Raw genomic sequence first — 20,340 nt, 5'->3', positions numbered from 1 at the left:
ATGGAAGAAAGTAAACAAACAGAAAAGTTCTGGTAAAACGTAGCCTGTGCGCGACTCACATCCGTGGCACTTCGTTCAGCTGGCAGGAATGAGTCACCCGGCCAGAGCTGGATGCTGAAGGGCTGGAATACCGTGGCCTCTCAGTGGCACTGTGCTATGGAAGGGGAATCGTCTTCTTTACTTCTTATGGTAGCTTACAGGATACTCAGGCAGTAAAGAATCTGCCTACAATGCAGGAGACCTGGGTTTGTTCCCTGGGTTGAGAAGATCCTTTGGAAGAGGGGATGGCAACCCACTCCAGTATCCTTGCCTGGAGAATCCCATGCACAGAGGAGCCTGGTGGGCTACAGTCCATAGGGTCCCAAAGAGTTGGACACGACTGAGCATCTAACATTTTTTTCATAGACTCCTTCCTGAGGTTTAAGCAGGTTAAGTAACTTTCCCCAATTCATATTAGTCACTATCAGGGCTGGGAATCAAACTAGGCAGCAAGGCATCCCAAGCCTAAGCTCTTTTCTCCGCAGCAAGTTACATAATAGAGCTGGGAGGGAACTTAGACCTGACCTAGTTTCACCCTCGACTGTGAAAGGCTTGCAGCCTTCTCCTGGACCAGGCATTGGTCTCTGCTCAATTACATGTTTTGCCTCCCTGACAAATGGACGGCTGATTGTCCGCCATATGAGCAAGCTGAAGTCCCAGGCCTCCAAATGGCATGCCTGAGGTCCTGTCCTAGTTAATGGCAGAAGTGGAAGGGGCCTGTGTCAGTTCATCGCTCTGTCTCCTAGGCCACCCTGCCACGATCCTCTTCTCTCCTCGATGTGAACTCATACCAAGCCACGAAATCCCTCTTGTCAGAGGGCAAGTTCTTTACCTTCACAGTGAGGGTTAAACATGACTCATGGGCAGTTTTACAAGTAGTGATAACTTCACAGAAAATCTGGCTTCTCTTTGGAAGTTGTCACTTCTGAAGCCTAACCAGCTACACTTCCTTGTCTTTTTTTTTTTTTTCCACAATATGGACATATTTTTGGAAAAAAAAAATTTTTTTTTTTGGCCACAAGGCATGTGGGATCTTAATTCCCCCACCAGGGATTGAAAGTGCAACCCCTCACCTTGCAAAGGCATGTTAACCACTGGCCCACCAAGGAAGTCCTATACTTCCTTCTTGACTATTCCCACTCTAGACAAGAACAAAGTTTTCTCTGGCTTTCCTTCCTCCTGGAATTTGGTTTGGAAACTGCCCTTTCCTCCCAACTCCTCACATCTGGAACTGGTTTCTCTCTCAGCTACTTTTCTCCAAATCTGGACCTTCTCTCTCTCTTTTTTTTAAAAACATTTGTTTATTTCTAGTTGTGACTGCACTGGGTCTTCGTGGCTGCACGTGGGATGTCTCTGGTTGCCGTGAACAGGTGCTACTCTCTGTTTCTGTGCATGGGCTTCTCATTGCAGTGGCCTCTCTTACTGTGGCCCCCAAGCTCTAGGTATGTGGGCTTAGCAGTTGCGGCACACAGGCTTCGTTGTCCCGTGGCATGTGGAATCTTCCCAGACCACGGATTGAACCTGTGTCCCCTTCACTGACAGGCAGATTCTTAATCCCTGGACCACCAGGGAAGTCCTATACCCTCTTAAATGGTCATTTCCTTGCACTCCTAATCTGAGGCCAGACCCATTTTTGGAGTAATTCCAAATACCTTCTGCCTGGTAACTAGCCCTTGCCTTCCCTGGCAGTCATGGGGACAATCTGACAATGGGCCAGCTGTGTTGTGAGCTTTCCTGTGGGGCTTCGCCTCCTACGAGTAAACTCTCACCTACTGCTAATTTGCAGTTGTAGAACCCCCGCAAACCCACCTTGAAGACCCCCTACCTACTTCCTATTTGTGTGGGTTTGTTCTTGCCTGCCCCTGAAGACAGATACTTTTATAACACCCCCAGAACCAGAGGGTTCTTCATCACAGCAGACTGAAGCTGGCTTCACTTTCGCCTGTTGGGAATGAGTCTCCTGAGGCACAGGACAGAATAGGTTGGTATCAATCATTTAGATACAAGAACCAAACCAAAACAACTCATAACCGGAGGCACTGGAGAGCTCTAATTAAAACCTCTTTAAAGAGAGTTTTGAGAGGTAATAATTATCTCGCTAAGTAACCCCTATTTAAGGTGGCCTCCAGAGTAGGAAACTTTTTGTCTGAATAGGCCAATAGCCTTTAAATTTTATATGGGTGAAAAAAAAGTTATAGAAATGAATAAAAATGGTTCCTCCTACTCATATATTTGACTCTGAAAATAATATCTTTCATTGCAAGTAATATTATGTGATGTCTTAAGCCTCTGGAGTTGGATATTTGGTAGTGTAATAATTGATGTGTATCAGCATTCACTTTTGTACACTCAAATCTTATTTTTGAGAAAAATACTGTATATCCAATTAATCACAATGTAATTAGGCCATAAAAAAAATCTAATGAACCAGCAACAAACACTGTAACACTTACTATCCAGGATCACATCTTTCGTTAAGCCCTGAAAACAAATCGTAGGACCGAAAGGACAAACCCCTGCGAAAGACTGCAGTGCTCTTTCTACCAGAGGAATGATTAGGGGCCTCATAGCAGCCTTGAAGCCAAATCCAACATCTATGAATTTCCCATCCCAAGCCCTCTGATTATTCCTCTTCCTAGGAAGGAAAGGAAAGTCAGATGTCCTCTTGACAGGAAGTTGGAATGTGAAATTCATCCTAGGTGAGCCATCAGGGAGGAAGCTCTGTGGTGGGCAGAGAAGATGGAAGAGGCAGAAATCAAAGGCGCTCCCTGGACTTGTGATCAGGGCAAGGTGGCCATGCCAGCAACCTGTCGTCTGTCTGGAGGCCACTCTCCAGGTGTGAGGGACCAAGAAGAAGGGGTAGAAACGCAGAACGTGTGGAGGGGGTGTGGGCACCTGGCTGGGGAACAGCAGTTGAGGGATAGATCACGAGTATGCGGCCAGCACAATGAGGATAAGCTCTGTTGGAGATAGAGGCAGGGATTGAGGCAGAACCAGTGCTGGCCGCAGGGAGAAACATCCTAGTTGCAATAAAATAGTGAGTGGAGAAGCCTTTTATAAAAAGGTAGTGTAGTCATGTTCATGGATTTCCAGAAGCTCCTTGGACAAGCAAGTTAGCATTGATCAGACTTTGTTCTTGGGACAGAGTTGTTAGAGTGATGGGCAAAGGAAAAACCCACATATTTCTTGGGTTTTGAATCCAAAGGGACATTTACATTTCCAGCTGGAAGCAAACCCAGCTTTTGAGTACCAAAGCCAGCGTTTGCGCCATACACGATAGGCCTGGGAAGGTGACCTGAGGCTGTAACAGCCAGTCCTCCTGTCCGATGTCTGAGCTGGGGAGTAAGATAAGAGCCAAGGCGCTGGTGCATGGCCCTGTACCCTTGCCCTATCCCTGCCCTCTGAGGGCTGAGTCCAGGGGAAGGACCACTTGAAGGTTAGGCATCCAGAAAGGGAGAGGACGTATGTCTTGCTATCCATCTGGTGCTCTACTCGCCTCACAAATGCGTGTGGGGAGGCCACAGGAGGGCTGGATCCTGGCCAACCCTGACAACCCTTCGGACAGCTCAGAAGTGAGTTTCCTTGTGCAGAGACAAAGCGGTGGACTCAGAGTGTTAGCAAGAGAAATGGCAATGGAAAGATGCCCAAGGCTGTTCATCTACGCAGTAGTCTGAGTGTGGGCGACAAAAGACGAAAACCCTTTGGGGATTTACGCTTTTCATATCTTCCTGGGATCAAGAATTCTGCAAGTTCATCCGTTCACTGGTGTGAGAGTTTGCCTGTTATTATTTCGGTTCTTCACTTGTTCTCATAGGTTTTAGCATCTACTGTATTTCTAGAAATCAAATCTTGTATTAGCTCCCTAACCAGCGCTTTCCAGCTTTACAGAATGTTCCCTTATCTCATCCTGGGAAATGGTGATCAGTTCTGAATGGCCCTGCCCAGACTCTTCACTGGGTTTGGATACTCTGAGTAGACTGACTTTCAGCCTGAAAGGTAAAGTTTCAGAAATCTTAAACGATGGACCAAGAACCTTTGCGTGGGCACACTGAAGAGAAGGAAAACACACATTCGTTCTCTTTACAGTTTTCTACAGCTCTGGAATGACTTCACTTACGAAAAAATAGGAAGGAACATCTAATTTTCAGAAGTCAAAGACATTTAAACTCTTACCTGTCAGGAAGGCAAACATTTAACTTCTTTGTGCATCTCAAGGTCATACAGGCTCAGAGAAAATCCAAACTTCCTTTTAACTCCAAGCCCCCTGACTTGCTATTAATCCCTTGGTCCTGAGATTTTGGAGCAAGTAAGGTGATGCCTATGTTCCAAGCATATCTGAGGAATAAAGTTTCCACAAATGTTGGCAATGCAGGCAGTAAGCTATAGAGATGTAAGTGATCTAGGGACAAAAGTGTAACCATTCCCGGAGGCTGTCAAGAGCTGTTTGCCTCAAGCTCCCTTATTCTTAGGATTCTCTGGGGGAAGAACGGTTGGCAAGTGTATTATGGACCACACCTTGGGTGGATCCTCAACCTTGCTATTTCCAGAAGAACCCATTAACATGGCAGTACACACTGCATACATCCTGCCTCCTGTGTGTAGAATAGAAGGCTATTTTCTACACATTTCCAAAGGAGAGTTTGTATGTTTCAATACCTATTTCCTTATTGTAAAGGGAAAGAAAAATAGGGACTTTCCCAGTGGTTCGCTGGTTAAAACTTTGCCTTCCAATGCAGGGGTTTGTGAATGTGATCCCTGGTGGGGAGCTAAGATCTCACATGCCTCAGGACCCTAAAACCAAAAAAAAAAAAAAAGCAATATTTTAACAAATTCAGTAAAGATTTTAAAAATGGTCCACATAAAAATATCTTAAAAAAAGCAAAAGAAGAGCGACTGAGGGTTTTTTTGTCTGTGAAAGTCCATGGATGTCCAGCCTAGTTACTGCAGTCATTGGAACAGCAGGAGTGAAGCCAGTGGTTTGGTCCATACTTCAGCCTGTTAGTTTCAACATCTGACCACAAATCATTCTCCTCACATGACTTGCAAGTGCCTCATATTGGTCACGAAAACGGATTAAGAAGTACAGATGGCTCAGTGTGCATCCATCACCCACAGTGGGAAAGTGATGCCAAGTGCACGCTGTTAGATCACTCCAGGCAGCAACAAATGGCTTCCTTTCCAGATATACTAAAAGCCAAAGGTTTTTCTCATTATAAAACAATGCTATTTAAATTATTGTTTGCTTTTGGTCTGATGTGAAGAGAGAGAGAGAAAAAAAAAAGTGTGGGATTGCAAAGACCCTTTTCCTGCTGAGATGAAATGGAGAGGGATAGGCTGCAAGCTGAGAGGGCATATGTGGTCTCTGTTTGGCTCTAGATCCCGGGGTAGCAGAAAGACACCTTCATTCCATTGGAGGGGTGATGCAGATTCAGAAGGGAAGTGCAAAAACCTCCAAGGTCATGGGCTTTCTCTGAGAGGAAAGAAGAGCTAATGAAGGAAGCCGCAAAGGGATGGCAAGGGAACCGAGAAGGAATCAATCTGTCAATAGTAATTTGCCATCTGCTTTTGTTATACACAAGACAGTTAGGTGACATCTAAGGCTGAGTTCTTCAAGGGCGGTCATAAACAAATAGAGCTTCTTCAAGCATCTGTAGTAGGCGCATAGATTAACTTGGGCAGTGATTTATTTGCAACTCAGCTGGTGATCGATGGTCTGGCAGCTGGCTCTCTGGGCTTTGAAGAATTCTTGAAGCTATTTGGTAAGTTGAAGAATGATGTTCAGAGAGTAGTTGGTGTCAGCTAAGGCAGGGCCCCTCGGCAGAATCTGCGCCTTACCCTGAGCAAATCCACACATTTGATTTTGGTGTGTGTGTTCCAAAGTGAGCTGACCCAAGGGACTGGCTTATACTAACCAAATGCATAAGCTGCTAAGTCGCTTCAGTCATGTCTGACTCTGTGCGACCCCATAGACGGCAGCCCACCAGGCTCCCCCGTCCCTGGGATTCTCCAGGCAAGAACACTGGAGTGGGTTGCCATTTCCTTCTCCAAAATACATAAGAGGCAGATACAAAAGCCCAGCTGATAATTCATTAATCTCTAGCAAGAAACGTAACAGCTGACATACTGTGCCAATTGGTCAGGCTATTGACTCTCTGGAGAGACGGGAAACTCCAGTGTTCATGGGATCAGGCAGGTAAAGAAATGAATTGACCAAGTGTGAGGTGAAAAGGGGACATGGGAATTGTGCTGAACAGAGGACCCTATTCCTCTTCTAAACAATGAAGCCAGTATGATCTCCACCCAAAGGCTGCTGTTCAAGGGGTGGTGTGTACAGAACTTCTGATTTTTAAAGAAGTTAAGATTCAGAGTTATATAAGAAATTTCCTGATTTATAAATATTAGTAAATAATTTTTAAAAGTTTTAAAACCCACTGTAGAAGCCAAATATGCCTACATGCTTTTCATTTGTAACTGCTCACTAAATTATAACCAGAATTCTGCTTTGAGAGCCAATTTCAGGTCAAGGGAGTTAGTTGGTTGAGCTCGGTGTTTAACATCATCAAACTGTAAAAGCATGGTGTGTCTGTTTCTATTCAATGCTCAGGCCAAGAAGGGTTTAAGTCTTCTCTGGTCCAGAAATACAGTCACATGTGTCTCAGCTTCACAGGTTTCATTAAAACCATCAACCCCTGTGCTAGCAACACTTGCTTTATTTACACTGCGGTGTTTGCCAAGTAAGACTCCACATTTCTGGACACCTTCTGGGTTTGCCCCCATCATCTAGAGTTTACCAAGCCCTGCTTTTACCTAAAGGATTCAGGAGCACTTTATCCAAGAGGATACACAATCCTATCCACTAGGTATTGATTTTTTTTGTTTAATTTTCCAAAGGAAGCAATGATAATAATAAGAGTATTATTTTATTCAACAAGTGCTTACTGAACTCCTGCATTGAACCAAACATTGAGCTGGATACTAGGGAGGGTTGCATGAGCATACAAAAGAGAACTCAAGGAGCTTACATTCTAATCATTGCCAACATTTATCAAGACTTTTCAATGTACCAGGCTCTGCGGGAGACACTTTATGTAATTATCTCATTCAATCTTCAGGTCAATTCAAAAGCCTGTATTATAAATATTTCTGTTTTATGGTTAAGAAATTGTGACTATTCAAGATCTAATGACCCCACCTCCACTATCCAGAGAGGTAATGTGGGTCCCCATCTGTCAACCTCAGTGGCTTCCTAGGCACTGAGACTCAACTTTTCCTGCCACGCTGTCTTGGGACTAGACTTGGTAGATGTGAAGTGGGCAGGGTTTTCTGATGGGAATGCCATGTTATGTGTTAAGTTCAGCTCAGTCACTCAGTCGTGTCCAACTCTTTGTTAACCCCATGAACCGTGGCATATCAGGCCTCCCTGTCCATCACCAAATCCCAGAGTCCATCCAAACCCATGTCCATTGAGTTGGTGATGCCATCCAACCATCTTATCCTCTGTGGTCCCCTTCTCCTCCTGCCCCTAATCTTTCCCAGCAATAGGGTCTTTTCCAATGAGTCAGCTCTTCACATCAGGTGGCCAAAGGATTGGAGTTTCAGCTTCAACATCAATCCTTCCAATGAACACCCATCTCCTTTAAGATGGACGGGTTGGATCTCCTTGTAGTCCAAGGGACTCTCAAGAGTCTTCTCCAGCACCACAGTTCAAAAGCATCAGTTCTTTGGTGCTCAGCTTTCTTTATAGTCCAACTCTCACATCCATACATGACTACTGGAAAAACCAAAGACTTGACTAGACAGACCTTTGTTAACAAAGTAATGTCTCTGCTTTTGAATATGCTATCTAGGTTAGTCAGAGCTTTTCTTCCAAAGAGCAGGCATCTTTTAATTTCATGGCTGCAGTCACCATCTGCAGTGACTTTGGAGCCCAGAAAAATAAAGTCTGACACTGTTTCCACTGTTTCCCCATCTATTTCCCATGAAGTGATGGGACCAGATGCCATGATCTTCGTTTTCTGAATGTTGAGCTTTAAGCCAACTTTTTAACTCTCCTCTTTCACTTTCATCAAGAGACTCTTTAGTTCTTCTTCACTTTCTGCCATAAGGGTGGTGTCCTCTGCATATCTGAGGTTATTGATATTTCCCCTGGTAATCTTGATTCCAGCTTGTGCTTCTTCCAGCCAGCGTTTCTCATGATGTACTCTGCATATAAGTTAAATAAGCAGGGTGACAATATATAGCTTTGATGTACTCCTTTTCCTATTTGGAATCAGTCTGTTGTTCCATGTCCAGTTCTAACTGTTGCTTCCTGACCTGCATATAGGTTTCTCAAGAGGCAGGTCAGGTGGTCTGGTATTCCCATCTCTTTCAGACTTTTCCACAGTTTATTGTGATACACACAGTCAAAGACTTTGGCATAGTCAATAAAGCAGAAAGGTCTTTCCAATTTAGGAGTTCTTAATACTCATTATTAGAAGAGATACCATTTTCTCGGTGCTTACTTTGTGCTAGGCTCCATGCTAAGCATTTTACATATATTCTAAGATATCCACAAAGTAGGTATTATTGTACCTTTTTTACAGATGAAGAAATGGGAGCTCAGAGAAGTCAATAGCCTGTCCAAGGTTACATGGAGGGCAGCTGCACATCACTGGGCACTGACATTGTAGATTGTGGAGTTAGGCAATACATGACCTAGTCAGTTGTTCACAGAGCTCACAAATGGTGGTGATGAGCACTGACCCAGAACAAATACAGTCAGATTGAAACACAGGTGAAGGGAAAAGTGGAAAGGAAAGAGAATTCCAGGATGAATTTGAGAGAAAACCCCAAAAGAAGTGGGAGATGCCACCCACATGTGAGAACAACCTCTCCAACTTCACAATTTTGCTTGTGGTCAATCCAACCTATTGGAACAGTTGGCTTAACTAATTGGCTAAAAAGACAAGCAACTGGTTTCTTCACTTATAAGAGAGTCTTGCAAAACTGTTGGACTTGTTAGGTTTCTCTGATCTCACCAACCTGGGAATGGAATTGACCTCCTTGACAGAGGTCAATATCTGTCAATATCAATTGACAGATATTTTGGCATTATGTGGACAAGGCAGAATAAACAATCAACCTAAGATCCAAAATGTCTATGTCAAGATAGAGTTAAGAAGAGTCAGAGTGTTTGTAGATCATGAAGCTTCCCTGTTTATGGTTTGTCCTATTGTCCTAGCTGGCTTGAGGAAGGAAACAGTCTCCTAAGGTTTAAAAATAAATAAGTAGGAGGCTATCAAAAGTCATCAACTAAAAGAGTCCTTGGAGAACAGCCAACAACAGGACTGTTATCAAACAGGGGCAGCTTTCCTGAGCAACTCGTCAGATCCTTGGCATGTCAAAATGGATTGCAAATGGAACCAGTAGTTTTGGAATTCTAGAATGTTAGATCTGGAAAGGGCTTTAGGGGCCAGCTAGGCCATCGAGGCCATCTCTCTCATTTTCCAAATGAGGAAAAACTTAAGGCCCACAGAGACAGAATGTCTTATTCAAGGTCACTCAGCCAATGATGGAGGAGCATTAGAGTGAAGGCTTCCTTCCTAAAGCTCCAGCATATCCAGATCAACAATTCTGCCTCTTTGAGGACTGCTTAGGGCTATTTGGGGAGGTCTTTAAATAAATAATTTATTTATGAATGTCACAAATTCAAAAGCCTCTCTAAACTTTTACATTCAATTTACTTATATTTCTACTTATCAAATAGACCTATTTAACCCAGTTAAAATTCTTTTAAATCTATTCAACATTAATGTAAAGGTAAGATATTTCATTTTCATTTTTAAAGGTTTTTAAGTACATGAACTATATATAAGCAATTTTCCTAAATATTTAACCCTAACAAATCTAACACATCTTTGCCAAGAGAATGCACTGGTCATAGCAAACACCCCCTTCCAACAACACAAGAGAAGACTCTACACATGGACATCACCAGATGGTAAATACCTAAATCAGATTGATTACATTCTTTGCAGCCAAAGATGGAGAAACTCCAAACAGTCAGCAAAAACAAGACCAGGAGCTGACTGTGGCTAAGACCATGAACTCCTTATTGCCAAATTCAGGCTTAAATTGAAGAAAGTAGTGAAAACCACTAGAGCATTCAGGTATGACATAAATCAAATCCCTTACGATTATACAGTGGGAAGTGACAAATAGATTCAAGGGATTAGATCTGATAGATAGAGTGCCTGAAGAACTATGGACAGAGGTTCATAACATTGTACAAGACACAATGATCAAAACCATCCCCAAGAAAAAAATGCAACAAGGCAAAATGGCTGTCTGAGGAGGCCTTACAAATAGCTGAGAGAAGAAGAGAAGCTAAAGGCAAAGGAGAAAAGAAAAGAGATACCCATTTGAATGCAGAGTTCCAAAGAATAGCAAGAAGAGATAAGAAACCCTTCCTCAGTGATGTGTAAAGAAATAGAGGAAAATAATACAATGGGAAAGACTAGAGATCTCTTCAAGAAAATTAGATACCAAGGGAATATTTCATGCAAAGATGGGAATAATAAAGGACAGAAATGGTATGGACCTAACAAGCAGAAGATATTAAGAAGAGGTGGCAAGAATACACCAAAGAACTATATAAAAAAGATCTTCATGACCCAGATAATCACGATGGTGTGATCACTCACCTAGAGCCAGGCGTCGTGGAGTGCAAAGTCAAGTGGGCCTTAGGAAGCAACACTATGAACAAAGCTAGTGGAGGTGATGGAATTCCAGTGGAGCTATTTCAAATCCTAAAAGATGATGCTATGAAAGTGCTGCACTCAATATGCTAGCAAATTTGGAAAATTCAGCAGTGGCCACAGGACTGGAAAAGGTCAGTTTTCATTCCAATCCCAAAGAAAGGCAATGCCAAAGAATGCTCAAACTATCACACAATTGCACTCATCTCACACGCTAGCAAAGTAATGCTCAAAATTCTCGAAGCTAGGCTTCAACAGTACTTGAACCTTCCAGATGTTCAAGCTGGATTTAGAAAAGGCAGAGGAACCAGAGATCAAATTGCCAATATCCGTTGGATCATCAAAAAAGCAAGAGAGTTCCAAAAAGACATCTACTTCTGTTTCACTGACTACGCCCAAACCTTTGACTGTGTGGATCAGAATAAACTGTGGAAAAGTTCTGAAAGAGATAGGAATACCAGACCACCTGACCTGCCTCCTGAGAAATCAGAATGCAGGTCAAGAAGTAACAGTTAAAACTGAACAGGGAACAACACACTATTTCCAAATTGGGAAAGGAGTATGTCAAGGCTGTATATTGTTACCCTGCTTATTTAACTTCTATGCAGAGTACATCATGCGAAATGCTGGGCGGGAGGAAGCACAAGCTGGAATCAAGATTTCTGGGAGAAATATCAATAATCTCAGATATGCAGATGACACCACCCTATGGCAGAAAGTGAAGAAGAACTAAAGAGCCTCTTGATGAAAGTGAAAGAGGAGAGTGAAAAAGTTGGCTTAAAACTCAGCATTCAGAAAACGAAGATCATGGCATCTGGTCCCATCACTTCATGGCAAATAGATGAGGAAACAGTGGAAACAGTGACTTTATTTTTCTGGGCTCCAAGTTCACTGCAGATGGTGATTGCAGCCATGAAATTAAAAGACGCCTGCTCTTTGGGAAAAGCTCTGATCAACCTAGATAGCATATTAAAAAGCAGAGACATTACTTTGTCAACAAAGGTCCATCTAGTCAAAGCTATGGTTTTTCCAGTAGTCATGTATGGTTGTGAGAGTTGGACTATAAAGAAAGCTGAGCACTGAAGAATTGATGCTTTTGAATTGTGGTCTTTGGAGAAGACTCTTGAGAGTGCCTTGGACTGTAAGGAGATCCAACCAGTCAGTCCTAAAGGAAATCAGTCCTGAATATTCATTGGTAGGACTAATGTTGAAGCTGAAACTCCAATACTTTGGTTACCTGATGCAAAGAACTGATTCATTGGAAAAGACCCTGACTCTGGGAAAGATTCAAGGTGGGAGGAGAAGGGACAACGGAGGATGAAATGGTTGGATGGATCACTGACTCGATGGACATGTTTGAGTAAGTTCTGGGAGTTGGTGATGGACAAGGAGGCTCAGAGGTTAAAGCGTCTGCCTCCAATGCGGGAGACCTGGGTTCGATCCCTGGGTCGGGAAGATCCCCTGGAGAAGGAAATGGCAACCCACTCCAGTATTCTTGCCTGGAGAATCCCATGGACAGAGGAGCCTGGTAGGCTACAGTCCACAGGGTCACAAAGAGTCGGACACGACTGAGTGACTTCACCTCACCTCACCTCACCTCAAGGAAGCCTGGCGTGCTGTAGTCCATGGGGTCACAAAGAGTCAGACACAACTGAGTGACTGAACTTAACTGGACAAATCTTATAAATCTAGTAGAATCATCAGTGATTATGAATCTTAAATGCTCCATAAAATTGTAAAATTCTCTTAACAACTATGAACTTTAAAAAATCACAACCTAAAATTAACTACTCCAATATTATCTTATTATTATTTTTTGGCTGCACCATGTGCCGTCCAGGAATTGAAACTGTGTTCCCTGCAGTGGGAGCTCAGAGTCCTATCCACTGGACCTCCAGGGAATTCCCATTCCATCTTACTTTTTAAACTGGAATCCCAATGCAGTGTCTTATTCCTTAATATTCCAAATTCTCTTAAACATTTTATCATCAAATATACAAGTTTTCCCAATGTTCACAAAATCTACTCTTAAACTGAATAGAAAAATATTGATTCTATGAAATGGATGGACTTCACCATCTCCTTAAGACTAAATCTTTTCCAGGCTACGGTTATCATTTCAATGACCTGAGGTTGCTAACTGAGGGCCATGAAGAATGTGACTGTGATGAGCAGTCTAGACCAGCAGGTGTGCAGGGGAGTCATCCCTGGATGTGCACTACATTTTGAACCCTTTTAGAATTGTTGTACCGATAACGTGGTCTTGTAGCCCAAGGTTCTCTGGTTGGAAAGAATTGATTCTCTCTTTTCACTTACATCTTCATTCCCTTTCTGCTGTACAAATGCGCTTTGCAGCTTGATTGGATTCTGTTCCCCTGTTTACTGCCTTATCGTGTTCCGAAGCTTGTTTCCCTTTGTTCCTGTTTCTCCTTGCCTAGGCCACAACTCTTAGAGATGCTTAATGACATCTGTTTGGATTCTGTATGGGTTTCCCAGAGCTTTGTCAGGTTCTGTGGTCACTTAATCCAGTGACAGCCCAGAGGTCTTCCCATCACCTGGCTTTCTCCTGTAATGGGGAGGTCAGCCTCTAGGCTGGATGTGGGAGTGGCTTCAGTCTCTCCTTCCTCTCTTCCAGGAAAAATACCCCCACTATATGCTGAGTGTCTTATAGACCTCTGAGGCAGAGCCCCATTCTCCCCAGGGAGCTGGTTCTCAGTTGGATAAAGCTGGGCTTATTACGGAAGTATTCTTCTATGGGAGAGATTTCAATACTGAACTTTTTAAGATAATGAGATTTCAAGTGTCTCCTAATACTTCATTTGAATATAAAATTTAGTGGGTATGCTTGGGTGACTTTAAAATAAAATAAAAGGGGAATGGTGGGAGGGATGGATAAATTAGGAGTTTGGGATTAACATATATACACACTACTGTATATAAAATAGATAATCACCAAAGACCTACTGTAAAGCACAGAGAACTCTACTCAATATTCTGTAATAACCCACATGGGAAAGAATCTGAAAAAGAATGGATATATGTATAACTGAATCACATTGCTATACACCTGAAACACCACACTGCAAATCAATTATATTCCAATATGAGATAAAAATTAATTAAAAAAATAAAAGCTATGTGATTTGTTCTAATTTTACTTTGGAAGGTCCAGGGATGTCCAAAGTGAATGGAAATCAGACTTCAGAGAAACAGAAACTCGGATATTACTGGAAGCCCAAATAGATTTCTGGTTAGGAGTAATCTACGTATTAAGATTCTGTAAACAGAGAAAACAAGCAAGGATTTCAAATAAAAATTCACCTTGAATGACAGGTGTCAATTTTCAATGAGCTGCTTTTCTCCTGAGCATATGCCTGGGTACAGGGCTGCTGGAGATGAAAGGTTAAATATGGCTTTACTGATTCTCCAGCATGATACTGGGTTAGCCTGAATGTATTTTCTGTCTATGTGATCTATGCATATATACGTCACAGGTATATGTATACATCTTTCAAATTAAAGGGAAGAATTAAACAGAAGTTCCTTAAATTTTTATTTATTTACAAAATATTTAGCTGAGTTTGACAAAACTTCTGAGTGTGTGCAACAGATGTTGTCAAATTGTTCTATTCTGGCAAAATCCAGCCTGTAGGTGGGATTCATTCAGCCTATCAATAAGAGCCCACGTGGTGTAAGAAAAAAACAATCAGCAGTTAGGAGTAGGCAGGTAGCAAATAAATATCTGGATTTCTTGCCAGTAGGAAAGCCTGGATACACAGCCAGGGTTCCCATGTGGTGAGAGTGCTCTCCCCACTAAATGGGGCTTCTACTCTCCTGGTCACGGTCCCCATCTACCCCTATGTCTACCTGACACTGAGTGTCAATTGCTATTTATCCTCACACCCGCCTTGTTATTTTTCTGAGAATACCATTAAGAAGCAGCAGCATCCTTCTAGCAAAAATGGAAAAAGAAAAGACCAAGAGAGTGGCATGTTTCAAGAAAGAAAAGCAGGCGTAATTCTATGCAGAAATAAAAGCTGTTCCTATGTTTTTTGACATGCAGGGTTTTCTTAGACCTGGACAGCATGAGGCATTGACTTGGCCTCTGGGGTTCCTACTGGCTTGTGAATATGCAGCCCCTGAGTCAGCTGTGCTTGTGAGTCCCTGACAAGTGTCACCATGCTGTAACCCCCTGAAATACTCATGGCCGGGAGGGTGGGTGAACTTTGTAAACTTCAGTAGTTCTCTCTTTAGCTTTTCCCGTAAGGACCTCCTTTCTCACTAAACTTTCAAGCCCGTCACACGAACTCCACTTCACACAAACATAATTGTCTTCACTGGTACCTTTTCCCTTTCCAATCTCCCTTGAAATAATTGGGTTATAGCACTGGAAGTGTTCACGGCCACGAGAGACTTAAGAGCTAATAGAGATATGTAACGCAGAAGACTCAGCTCTCCCTTAGGAAATTATTGCGGAGTATAGTTGAAAGGAGAAGATATTAAAATCAAGATTATGTTCAATAAGATTGAAAAGGAAACACTGTAATTGGGGAGAGGGGAAAAGAGGGTAGTTGAAGGGATTTCTTGATTTTAAAATTCATTCTATTAAAAAGGTATTGTCAGTTTAGAATAAGCCCTATGCTTAGCTTTTGATTAAAAGGTCGGGAGGAGAAATGAATATTTCAAACTTTCATATGGGCAGAAATAGCATTACGGATCACTCATTTCAAAGGGGAAAGAAGGATGAATGTTTTCTTGCAGTGGTCCAGTGAATGCTAGAAAAGAGGCAATTTTCCAGACAACGAATCTACTTAAATTCAGGGTCTGGAGAAGCATGAAAACATGAAATCTTAGGGAGTCGCTCTCATCATGACCTCCTTTCTTTCCTATACAAGACTTCTATAGGGAATGATACCCTTCCATAACCAATGCTATGAACACAAAGGATTGACCTTTTAAGTTACAGCCCCAAATAACTTTAGTGGCCCCCCCACCTCCAGGTCTTGGCTCAGATCTGCTCTGTGCAGCTCCTTTCCCTGACTTCGGGATGAGATCTAGGGTGGGCCAGCCTGTCCTGGTCACCCAAAGATAAGGAAAAATCTTCTGGTCACCTGAAGTCACAACATCAGGCTCATCTCAGGAATTAGGATATTTGATTCCATGAAGTGGTTAAAACGCCAAGTACATTTTGAGTTACAAGTTCCTTTCTCCTTGAAGTCAGGCCTGCGCTGCGCTGGATGTTGTGCTTAACTGCTTAGTCCTGTCCAACTCTCTGCGACCCCAGGCTACCAGGCTCCTCTGTCCATGGGGATTCTCCAGGCAAGAATACTTGAGTGGGTTGCCCTTGTCCAGGAGATCTTCCCAACCCAGGGATCGAACCCAGGTCTCCCGCATTGCAGGCACATTCTTTAACATCTGAGCCACCAGGGAAGTCAGGTTTGCCCCAGGAAAAGCCGACCTGATTGGATTCTTCAAGATTCCCCAACCCAGCACTTATACCATCCTCCTTTCTCAGTGTGCTGACCACAGAGTTTCTAATCATTCCAGGAAGTAGAGGAGAAGAGAATTAAGATGTCAGGAGAGGTCTCACCTGACATGTATAGACATGGCTGTCATGAGGGCTGGGATTAGGACATAAAATTAAATAGGCTCCCCAAATTGGAAATCAAGATAAATAACATTTTAATCCAACATGTTAAATAACTAAATGCAAAAATCCCTGGTGAACAAAATGTCAATGTTTTAAATACAGAATAAGATTAAATTAATTTTAAAATTATTTCAAATAGCCACACAAGAGAAATTGTCAAACACAGCAATTCTCTCAAGTGAAAATAAGTAAAAAAAAAAAAAAAAAGCTGATTTTGAAAATATTATTGATGAGTTTGTGTCCATTAAAGCCAGGAAATTAAAATAATAGCAAATCTGTTGGGGGTATAAATAAAATATTTGAATTTAAAGTGATGTGGTTTCAAAATACTTTACCATTTCTCAATATTTTTTTCACCTATGCTAATGTTCTGGGAAAAATTAACCATTAAAAAGATATATTAAAAATGTATGTATAGGACACACGTCTTTCCTTTCACCTCTGGCTCTAATATGGCTTGCTGAAACACTGTTACCAATTCTGCCTTTATTTAAAATATTAATACTTTGTTCATTATGAATGCTTTCTCATTAATTTTGATTTTAAAAATATTATGTCATTGGGGAATGTAAATTAAATCAACAGTGAGGGACCACTACATCTTTTTATATGCTTATTTGCCATCTATATTTCTTCTTTGATGACATATCTGTCAACTATGACTTCTGGCCCACTTTTCAAGTGGATAGATTGTTTTCCTATTGTTGAGTTTAAAGACATTTTGGCATGGCTTGGCTAACAGTCCTTTATCAGATATGTCTTCGAAAATATTTTCTCCCACTCTGTGATTTGCCTTCTTGTTCTCTTGACCTAATGTCTTATTCTTGGTCTAGGCTCCCATCTAGGTTGCTACATTATATTTGCCATTTCTCCGTAAGCTCCTCTTGGCTATGACAGTTTCTCAGACTTTCCTCTTGGTGATCTTGACAGGTTTGAGGTGTACTGATCAGGTATACTGTAGGATGTCCCACTGTTGGAACTCGTGTTCTGTTTTGGTCATGATCACAGTGGGGCTATGAATTTTTAGGAGGAAAGTAAAAGAGGTAGAACCTCATTTTTATAACAGCATATTAAGGGTATAGAATACCAACATGATTTATGACTGTTGATTTTGAGCTTGAACACCTGACGGAAGCAGTGTTTGGCAGATTTATCTACTGTAAAATTACTCTTGCTTACCTTCTTCCCATACTGTACTCTTTGGAAGGCAGTCGTTATATGCAGCCCATACTTAAGGAACAGGGAGTTACGCTCTCCCTGCCACTGCTCCACTTTAGAGTGAAGTATCTACATAATTTATTTTAAATTTTTCTACATAGACTATCTGTGATTCACTAATTTATCCAGTAACTTAATTGTAGCAGTAGGATGCCGGGAGCCAGTGTGAGGAATCCCGCCCGTGACAAGGTCATGAGGCAGGAAGCTGACATACGCAAGGCGTGCTCAGACTTCAGGGACCCCTCTGGAAATTCCTAAGCATGTACCCCAACAAAAATCTGCCGGCTTTTGTGCTCTGCTTTTCCACTCTTCTGACATTTTCTGGAAAAAGTCAATTCAGGGCTTTAGTCTTCTGCATTTGAAAGAGTGTTTCAATCCAAAAACCCCTCCGATGGCTTTCTAGCCTGCCTGCAGGACTCTGCGCGTGTGATTGTTTGAGGCCTCCTGACCGCAGGAGGCACAGGAAGCTTAAAACATCCTAGGAATGTAGGGGCTGCCGAGGAGTCAAAATCTTTAGAATAGGACTGATTAAAGGTTTCATTTGTTGAGTCAATGCTTGCTGCCAAATTTTCATATCCTTTATTTTTAGATATAGTTGGTATATAGAAAAACAAGTAGTAGACCTGGTATTAGCAACATTAGATCTTCGAGTTAAGTACCTTCTTTGTTATATCCCACTGCACCTTTGTTCTATAGAGATGTAACTTTAATGCTTTAAGGAGATGCAGATTAAAAAAAAACGCTTCAGGGAAAACAAAATTAACATTCATTAAGGAAGAGAGCCAAAAAGTGTTAACAAGCCTCTTGGCCAAAAGATAATGTAAATCACCTGAGACCTTTTGTATACAAAATGATGTATAGAAAGAGTCTGGGCTGCGAACGCTACATAATTCTGTGTTACCCATTGATCTCCATGTTTTATCAAAAGTATAAAAGGCCTTCTGAACAATAAAGGATGGGGGGCCAGTTTCTCGGACCAGTTTCTCGAACTAGTCTCTCGGCCTGGTTTCTTGGGACTCTGGCTCCCCCCGTGTCTTTCTCTCTTTCTTCTCTCCCTTTCCTTCTCTCTGCTCTTTACTTTAACTTCAGGCTGAATCTCCACCTGGGGCGCGGAGGCTCGCCAGGTCTACTTACTTGCCCTGGCTGTTAAGACCCGCGCGAAAGGGAGCTTAAGGCGAGGCACCCTTAGATATTCAAGCGGGCGCCGGTGGCCCAGCGTAGATGGTGCAAATTCCTTGTCTGGAATTTTATTGGCCTTCCGCGTAAACCAAGCTATTCAGCCCTCTTCCTCCACTTAATCTTCTTACTACACTATAGTTTCCTAATCTAATCTTATATTAATAAATAAACAAGTCTTTCCACGCCAACGCCGTCCACCCTTCGAATTCCCTGGATCCACCGGGGCTGGACCCCGGCAGTAGGACTTATGTATATTTATTTATTGTTATCTTTTATTTTTTTAACTTTTTATTTTATATTGGAATATAGCCAATTACCAATGTTGTAATAATTTTGGGTGCACAGCAAAATGACTCAGCTGTACATATACATGTATCCATTTTTTCCTAAAATCCCCTCCCATCCAGGCTGCCACATAGCATTGGGCAGAGTTCCCTGTGCTATACAGTAGGTCCTTGTTAGTTATGGGTTTTAAATATAGCAGTGTGTTCATGTATATATTATTTATTTTATTTTTCTTTTGTAATGTAGATGTTTATAGCCATGGACTTCCTTTAAGCACTACTTAACTGCATTCTAAGTGTAAAACTAGTTTTTAACCAACTCCTGAGCAAGTGCTTTAGAGTGACTATTTGCTAGCCAAGTCTTGGGGCTGAGCTAAAACTGGACTGTCTTTTTAACATCCAGGTACACTTATGACAAGATTCTTTGGCACTTTACCAACAAACTCTCCCTTTTTGAAGTCCGTAATAGATTTACATCTATTTTACATTTCTAGTATATTGAGCAAAGTCCCAGGGCAAGCATTGTGGGGTTGGGGATTGCCATAGCAGGAAGTTCTAATGTTCACGAGGGTTACCCTTAGTATGATTTGGGCATATCCTTAGACCAACTGCACAGCTGCAATTAAAAGTTAAGCAGAGTAAACAAACATATCTCTTCTAGATTATCTGGTGAACTTAGACCAGCTTGTGTGTTTACATGTGGAGGAAATATGATAGAAGGATGGGGAAGTGGAGAAACGGAGAAAGTACATACTTGCTAATCACTGAGGTCTGGCTCATAATTCAGAGAGGAGCCCAGACTACCACCAAGGGGCAAAAACTCTCAAGCAGTCGTAGTGACTTCAGAAGCACGATTGCTTGGAAACTCTTACTGGTACAAAACCAAGAGAGTAGCTTATTTGAAATAGGATTATCCTGGTCCACTTCCTTGTGCCTTGGCTCTGAAATAAACCAAGGTTACCTTTGGTTCTTAGAAGACTGACTTCCCAGGAGTAACTCCTGAGAAAGCTGGTATCCCATGGGGAGGGTATTGCCTTTGAGGCTTCCCTGGGCTGTGATATGATCACGCCATCCCTGGCTGCTCCATAACTTGCTGTGTGACCTTGGGCAAGCCCCCTTAACATCTCTGAGCCTCACCTTCCTTACAGAGAAAAATGAGACTGGAAAGATAGAGGAAATGATTATCTAGAGTCTCTTCCAGCTCCAACATTCTATGACAGATTTCCTGGCTGGT

The sequence above is a fragment of the Capra hircus genome, chromosome 10 (assembly GCF_001704415.2).
Source record: "Capra hircus breed San Clemente chromosome 10, ASM170441v1, whole genome shotgun sequence".
Taxonomy (NCBI): domain Eukaryota; kingdom Metazoa; phylum Chordata; class Mammalia; order Artiodactyla; family Bovidae; genus Capra; species Capra hircus.
Note: the sequence above shows the minus strand (reverse complement) of the source record.